A 9,059-nucleotide genomic window follows, 5' to 3' on the forward strand; every position below is an offset into this window, starting at 1 on the left:
CCATATCATATCTCTCTCTCTGTGGTTAGCATTATTATTATTCATTGTTTCCTCGTATTGGTCCATGTCTAATGCTTCCTCGTCTTTGTCCAGCAGTAGCCATTGATGCGTCCAAGCCATCGCCAACACGCCTATCTCTGCCACATCCAGACCTGTTGCAACCTCACCTGCCATCCTGTCGAAACCTGCAGCGACCTCTAGACCTGTGGTGGTAACAACCTCCAGCACGTCTGAACCTGTAGCGGGCACATGGGATCCTGTAGCACACTTAGCCCACTTGCTGGAGCAGGACAAGAAACTGCTGTTGTCCGTCCCACTCATCGATTTGCGTGACGAGGGCACGTTATCTTCCCCTGACACATCAAATGCTGCTGCTGGTGGTATTAAACAACACTGAGATGGAGGGCAGTACTGGTCACTGACATATGACCTATCCCAGCAGAAGATCCCTGTGATAGTGCAACCACAGAGTGCAGATACTGTGGATAAGAAGGCATCGAGTGCACCAGTGCGTTTCACTTCCATGTACAATTTAACTCCCGGCAGAAGAAAACGTGTAAGTGTTGGTATAGAAGCACATCATGTCTGGGACCTGCATGCATGATTGGAAATTGAAAATGTATCAAGGGGTGTTAAAGTGCCAATTCCCGACTTCGACTGGGATGAAATATGTCGTGCAGAGTGCTACATCAATCAGCAGATGACTACAGAGTATTATCCAACTCGTTCTCCCCCAGAAACTCCCAATGTGTGCATGGTGTACATGTGGATGATCTTAAGCAGCACCTTTGTTTGCACATGAATACTGAACCTAAAAAGAAACAGATTGAATGTGTGTGTGAAAAACCTGAGTACTGTGAGGCATCTATCAGCTTTAGTGAGATACATGCTGAATTTATTGCATGTCAAAAAGCTTTATTTGGCAAATACTGTACAGGTGCGAAGAAGAAAATACATACAGACTGTAATGATATTCCTGAAATACCACACCCTATGTATGATATTTAACCGGCCGGGGTGGCCGAGCGGTTGTAGGCGCTACAGTCTGGAACCGCGCGACCGCTACGGTCGCAGGTTCGAATCCTACCTCGGGCATGGATGTGTGTGCTGTCCTTAGGTTATTTAGGTCTAGGTAGCTCTAAGTTCTAGGGGACTGATGACCTCAGAAGTTAAGTCCCATAGTGCTTAGAGCCATTTTTGTATGATATTTAAATAAATAAATAATTTATGTATATATAATGTCAAACCGTGTTTGTGTTTTATTTCATACCCCTCTCATTATAATCAAAGTATTACAACTATTAATTTTTTTTCAATGCTATACCAGTTATTGAGACGATGATTGAGCAAGTTACTCTTCATGGGTAAAACATATAGCTGTTTTCTCTGTGTAATCAATATAGCTCAGTCGGTTAAGTGATAGAACTGTAGTGACTACACATACTATTATTATCCTTTCTAATGTGCCTTTCTATATATGTCAACTACTTGTCTGTACCTGGCGTAGTTAGTATCATGGCAGGGTGGGTGAAATATCGTCATCACAAGGACTTTGTTGTCGGTGACTGGTCCTGTGAAGATGCGAAAGTAGACCTGAAGAAGAACAAGAAGAACGGAATTCTCCTTCCTGATAATATACGAGCAATTGTTGCAGGTCCATCCAATTGTGGGAAGACTAATGTCCTCATGACACTGCTAACACATGTAGATGGAGTCCAATTTCAGCATATTTGTGTATTCTCAAAAACACTGTTTCAACCCAAGTATCAGCTATTGCAGGAGATATTGCACGGTGTAGATGGTGTTACATACACGACATTCAGTGAAAGCGGTGATATCCCTCCACCTGAAAACCCCGTTGAAACGATGAAGATTTGCAACAACAGACGAGGTAAAAGAAAATTATCAGAGGGCGCTGCTCGCGATCCAGTAAGAGGCGTACCAAGACTGCTTCGCAAGTGGAAATTGCGTTGTAAGAGCATTTCGACGGATACCATGCACAATAAGAAAGTTACTCTTCATGGGTAAAACATATAGCTGTTTTCTCTGTGTAATCAATATAGCTCAGTCGGTTAAGTGATGGAACTGTAGTGACTACACATACTATTATTATCCTTTCTAATGTGCCTTTCTATATATGTCAGCCGGCCGAAGTGGCCGTGCGGTTAAAGGCGCTGCAGTCTGGAACCGCAAGACCGCTACGGTCGCAGGTTCGAATCCTGCCTCGGGCATGGATGTTTGTGATGTCCTTAGGTTAGTTAGGTTTAACTAGTTCTAAGTTCTAGGGGACTAATGACCTCAGCAGTTGAGTCCCATAGTGCTCAGAGCCATTTGAACCATTTTATATATGTCAACTACTTGTCTGTACCTGGCGTAGTTAGTATCATGGCAGGGTGGGTGAAATATCGTCATCACAAGGACTTTGTTGTCGGTGACTGGTCCTGTGGAGATGCGAAAGTAGACCTGAAGAAGAACAAGAAGAACGGAATTCTCCTTCCTGAGAATATACGAGCAATTGTTGTAGGTCCATCCAATTGTGGGAAGACTAATGTCCTCATGACACTGCTAACACATGTAGATGGAGTCCAATTTCAGCATATTTGTGTATTCTCAAAAACACTGTTTCAACCCAAGTATCAGCTATTGCAGGAGATATTGCACGGTGTAGATGGTGTTACATACACGACATTCAGTGAAAGCGGTGATATCCCTCCACCTGAAAAATCAAAGCCAAACATTGTCTTCATATTTGACGATGTTGCTGTGGAAAACCAAGACCAAATTCGAAAATATTTCTGTTTCGGTCGCCATATGGGTGCTGATGTATTTTATCTAAGCCAAACATGTTCCTGCCGGCCGCTGGTGGCCGAGCGGTTCTGGCGCTACAGTCTGGAACCGCGCGACCGCTACGGTCGCAGGTTCGAATCCTGCCTCGGGCATGGATGTGTGTGTTGTCCTTAGGTTAGTTAGGTTTAAGTAGTTCTAAGTTCTAGGGGACTTATGACCTCAGCAGTTGAGTCCCATAGTGCTCAGAGCCATTTGAACCAAACATGTTCCAGAATCCCGAAACAGTTGGTTAGGGATAATGCAATCCTCATTATAGCCTTCAAACAAGACAATCTGAATTTAGAACACATTTACTAGGCACATGTCGGAACTGACATGTCGTTTAATGATTTTGTAAAGATATATGCTGATTGCTGGAATCATTCACAGTATGGGTTTCTCGTTATTGATAAAACAAGAAAAGTCAGTGATGGTAGGTGCAGGCGAAACTTACAAGAGTTTTTGCATATATAGCACGGTAAGAGAGGTTAGTACATCAGTATACGCTGTACCATGGACAAATCCGCGCGTATGTCTAGCTCTGAACCCGACAGAATGGGTGAACACAGACAGAACATTCGCCTGTACATGGATGCGAAAATTCAGGCAAAATTGCATAAAGTTGGAGGTATGCGCAGGGAACTAGAGACATATTACCAGACTCTTTTGAGAATGGTGAATGCGTTAAATGAGTTGGTCAATGAAGTCGGTAACAAAGTGGCTGACTTAACTGAAAACGTCGAGATTATTGAGGGGAAAATAGATGTAGAGTTCCTTGTTGTTGAGAAGGGGGAGCAGGTACACAGTAAGAGGAAGAAGAAAATGACTGGATATATAAAGCCTCACGCTGCGGAGATGTCTGATTAGTATACACCGAGATGTCGACGAAGCAGAAAGTGATTGAAGCGCGGAAAGAAGTTCGTGAGAAATTACAGTTGCTGAGATTAGAGCATATGGATCGACAGCAAACACTAAGAGAGACCTTTAAGCTGGTTACTGAATCTCTCCGACAGCTCTCAGCAAAAACAAAAACACACGATAACGAGGGTGTTGTCATTGACGAATTCATTATCCGTCACACCCCTGGTCAGATAGATAGAACATTCGGCTTTAGCAGGGAAAGACCGTACATGTTGGGTACGGATCCTATAATAGTAACTGATGACACGATACAGATTGGTGATAGACGATTTGAGAGAACACCCGGCTTAATGAATGTTATTTTCCTAAGACCTACCAAAAAACCTATAAATTATTCAGTTAATTATAGGGAAACGCACCGTGAAATACTGCACATGACTGGTATACGTAAGATCACGAAAAGCCTGACCAACAAGAAATATAAAACCATTATAAAACCAATACTAGAAGGCGAAAACAACAACAACAGCAGCAGCAGCAGTGGTGATGGTATTGACACTGAGCATAAAGCAGTGAACAATCGAATCCCGCAGTATATATATTATGACGACCCCAACGAGCTGATAGATCGACTACGGCTGCGCATGGCATCAGCTGCTGCAGGTAATATAACTCATTCGAAAGAGGTTGTTTCAATAATCTCGGAGCTTAGAGAGAGAGGTATCATCCAATAAGTATGGAGACAGTAGTTCGAGAACTGCACAAACCAGCACGCAAAACATACCCTCGTAAACATGTTATGATTAAAGGGTTGAATGACTTATGGCAAGCTGATCTTGTAGATATGAGGGAATATTCACATGAGAATAATGGATTCAAATATATTTTAATGGTTATTGATACATACTCCAAATTTGCCTGGGCATTACCTGTCGAAAGAAAAACGGGTAGAAATGTCGCCGATGTTTTTGAGCGCTTGCTACAGACAGGGACGAATCGATGCCCAGACAACATCCAAACCGATCACAGTGGGGAGTTCTACAATAGGTGTTTCAAGGCCGTGATGCAACGGTACGGAATATATCTTTACTCAACATTCACTCACCTGAAGGCAAGTATCGTGGAACGTCTGAACAGAACAATAAAAGGTCGAATGTTGATGCGTTTTAAGCTTCGCAGCTCATACAAATGGACAGATGTCCGCCCATAAATAACTGCTCAGTATAATCGAACAAAACATACCACAATAAAAATTAGATCACTCGATGTTCGTGATAATGGGCTCATGGATAAGGTGTACTATCGCATTAAAATGCTGGATCCACACAGACAGAAATTTAATGTAGGCGATTTGGTGCGTATCTTAAAACACAAGACGACATGTGAGAAATCATACCTACCGAAATCGTCAACTGAGATATTTACAATTTCAAAAGTGCAAAGAACGAATAAATTGAAGGATAGTAAAGGTGAAGAAATTGCAGGCTGCTTCTACACCGAGGAGTTTTAGCTGATAAAGATAAGGTGATACGGAGAAGAAAGGATATTGGTATAGGTCAACACATCACAGCATTTGCAGTTGATAAAATCATGAGAGGAAAAATTAAATTGGGTTTAGGAGTGATGAATTTCAAGCGAGTTATGAATGCTGCACATTGTGCACTAAACAAGAAGAAGGACAAGGGCGGGTAGCAGAGCTGTTTGAAGAACTGTACCCTGACATCGATGTATGCAGTTAAAAACGCACTGAAGCAGAAAGATGCTGGAAGAAGAAGAAGAATCGGAGGATCGGTTAAAGTACCTCGAGTTCTACGAATACCCAAGACATCTGGCGGTTTTATTCCATTTCTCATCCCGGCCCTCTCCGCGCTCTCGGCGGTAGGTTCCCTCGCTGGTGGTGCTGCAGCTGTAGCTCGAACGGTCAAGAACGCGCAAAACTCCCAAGCACATTTAGAAGAGGCAAGAAGACATAACCGCATGGTGGAAGCCGCAGCCATTGGAAAAGAACTATACTTGAAACCGTACAGGAAAGGGCTTGGTCTATTCATAAATTAAGAAAAAAGCCCATTAGCGGTCTTACCAGATCGATCACTCACAATTACAGATCTTCTTAAGTTTTTTAGAGACAAATTCAACATTCCAAGATTCCGTGGGGTGTTTATGCGGGATACACTACTGAAGACTATGTGGAAAACTGGTGAATGCGGCATTGTGAATTTAGATGTTGCTGGAGGCCCCGGCACCCAATGGGTATCATATGTTATGAAAAATGCCGATACCGTCTACTATTTCGAACCATTTGGTGACCTGCAACCGTCAGAAGAATTACAGCGATACTTCACTCACAGAAGACGTGTGCTCTACAATTATCGACGCTATCAGGACTTTAATACACACCTCTGTGGACATCTATACATCATGTTTCTCTTGACGTTCACAAAGAAGAAGAAGAAGAAGCATGCTATATAAGGAGGAGCTTTAAACATTCCTTCATCAGTTGAGGTTCAGATGCAATGTCGTACATTTTGACATTAAAAGAACGATCATCTGTATTGCGTGTAAATTACTCCCCGCCAATTGATTTGAGCGTTGGTGAATGGAGTATTGCACTGATTGGACTGGAGACGTACAACAGCATCCCAAATATCACTGAGACTAACAACAAACTGTATCTGGATATTAATGGTGAAAAGGATATTCTGGAAATAGAACCGGGTGCATACGATATCGAGGATTTGAACGAAGTCTTAAAACACTCTGAAAAAGATATTGAACTACGTGCAAACATCAATACACTTAAATCTGAAATAAGGACTGTAAATGCAACGATTGACTTTAACCAGAAAGGTTCAATAGGGCGCCTGCTAGATTTCACAAAAGGGCAGGTTTTAAAGAAGGATTCAAGTAAATTTTACAAATCAGATCATACTGTGGACATTCTTCTCGTCAGCACAAACCGAGTCGAGTGTAACATTGCAAGGAACTCCTATCTCAACGATACTCTCATTCACGCTATTTACGGATTCTTCCCCTCAGTTGCAACGGGGTATAAGATTGTTGAGACCCCAGCCAATGCGATATACCTTCCAGTGACAGTTCAGACATTGGACTACTTGGAGCTGCGTATTGTGGATCACAATAATCAACTTGTTGACTTTCGTGGTGAGGAAATCATTGTACGATTACATCTAAGGCAGGATGGGTGTACGATATAAAACAAGTGCATGCAGTCCACAGCATACCACTTCGCTACCGAACAGCAAAGTGATAATACGTGCGAACTACGAGTTTCTTAAATCAGTTAGCCTGAAACCTCGCAAAGACATCCTCACTCAATGTAACCAGTCCAGTAGAGTATGATGAGAGAACTATACGTCAGGAATACCTCTCTCATAAATCTTACGCTTCAACCACATTTAACAAGAACGATGAAATCAGGATTGTCATCCAGCACCAAGATGCACTCAGACTTCCATGCAGAAGTTTTATATATCTAGAGGGGTCATTCAAGAAAACCGACAGCAGCAATACAGTGGGATCCAAGCTTACACATAAGAGATACACTATGAACTCAGTGGGTCTGAGATCGACCATACACGCAATGTCGGCATAACATCAACCCTAAAAACATACGTCTCTGCATCACCAGCAGATTTGCATAGTTTAGAAAATGTGGGATGGTTCATAGACGATCCAGAGGATAGAACAGTTGCAGAGTACAAGGGATTTACTGCATGCATACCTCTAAAAATGCTTGTGGGATACTTTGAGGACATGAGACAGATTACTGTGAACACTAAATAGGAACTCATTCTGGTGCGGAGCGCAAGAGACAATAACTCATACATTCAAGGAGCTCAAGAGGAAAATATGATCACAATCATCAAGATAATATGGAAAATTCCTCACATCAATGTATCAGACCAGGAGCGTTTGAAGCTTTTAAAAGTTCTGAATTCAGGTACATTTCTGTCACTGACATTTCGCTCGTGGGAGGTTTTCGAGTACCCAGTGTTACCGACTGAGAGCGGACAAACATGGGCTATTAAAACCTCCTCCCATTTAGAGACACCTAGATTCATCATACTTGCGTTTCAGATTGATAGAACAGGTAATACAGCAAATGATTCCACCGTGTTCGACAACTGCAAGTTAAGTAATGCCAAAGTCTACCTCAATTCAGAATTCTAACCTTATGACAATTTACATCTGCAGTGGAATCAAAATGTATACAGTCTAGCATATGGCTTGTATGCAAGGTTTTGTGCTTCTTACTATGAAATTACCAAAGGTGAGAGTGGAGGGTGTCTACTCAGCCCGCATAAGTTCAAGGAGCTTTCACCGATCATTGTAATATACTGCTCAAAACAGGATGAGATAATTAAGTCTGGAGCTATAGATGTGCGAGTTGAATTTGAATCATCGAAAAATATCGCAGAACACACTGCTGCATATGCTCTAGTTCTACATGACAGTGTGATCAACAGGTGTTGTGTAACGAGCTGTATACATGAATAGGTGCTGCACCGTACCTAGAGCATATCACAATGACGTCTCAAGGTGTGTACATCATTGCGGATGCTCAGGGTTTCTATGATAGTGAGCGCAGACAGTTCGTATTTAAAGATGTTGCGTTTGTAGCGTACACACAAGATACTGGAATAGTAGAGACATTCTCAGCAAACATTGCTTCACCAAGGTCTTTCAAGTATGTGAGGTGTGCTAAGACACAAAAGAGTGCAAAGTGGTTAACACATTTCTACCATGGAATTCACTGGAATGATCCTGGCATGCCCTATAAAGATATGGTGACTGCACTTAAATTAATCGATCACATGGATACCATCACCTACGTGAAGGGGAAGGAGAAGATCTTATGGATGCGTCGAATCTTTAAGTTTGCTGCTATTCAAGACCTGGAATTCTACAGGTGTCCTTCTCTCCATTGACTCAAGAACATGTATCAAAAAAGTTTTCCTGTATCTGCCTATGAAAATGTAAAATTACTTTTAAGTTACATGAGAAATAAATGAATTTTTTCCTAACAATCCATCTATACTTTGTTTTGCGATCTACGTCCTTAGCATGTAAGTTTAACCCTGATACTATACCTGTTTCCATCTATACCTGCAGTCCGCTGGAAGTGTGCGACCTACTTACCACACCCTTGTGCACTGTCAACAAGGGACTAGCGCTACCTGTGCTATGAATAGGCAGGCTTTTGCATTCCTGTGTGCTCGCCTGCAGTGAATGCTCTGAAATTTTGTGTTAAGGGGACCACACCATGGTTCAGCTAAAAAAAAAAAACGATTTTCGGTTTTCATCACATTTCGATAGATTAAGGTTTTACTTAAGTACTCTGAAAAGGATTT

Source organism: Schistocerca nitens, chromosome 3 (genome assembly GCF_023898315.1).
Source record: "Schistocerca nitens isolate TAMUIC-IGC-003100 chromosome 3, iqSchNite1.1, whole genome shotgun sequence".
In the NCBI taxonomy this organism is placed as follows: Eukaryota; Metazoa; Arthropoda; class Insecta; order Orthoptera; family Acrididae; genus Schistocerca; species Schistocerca nitens.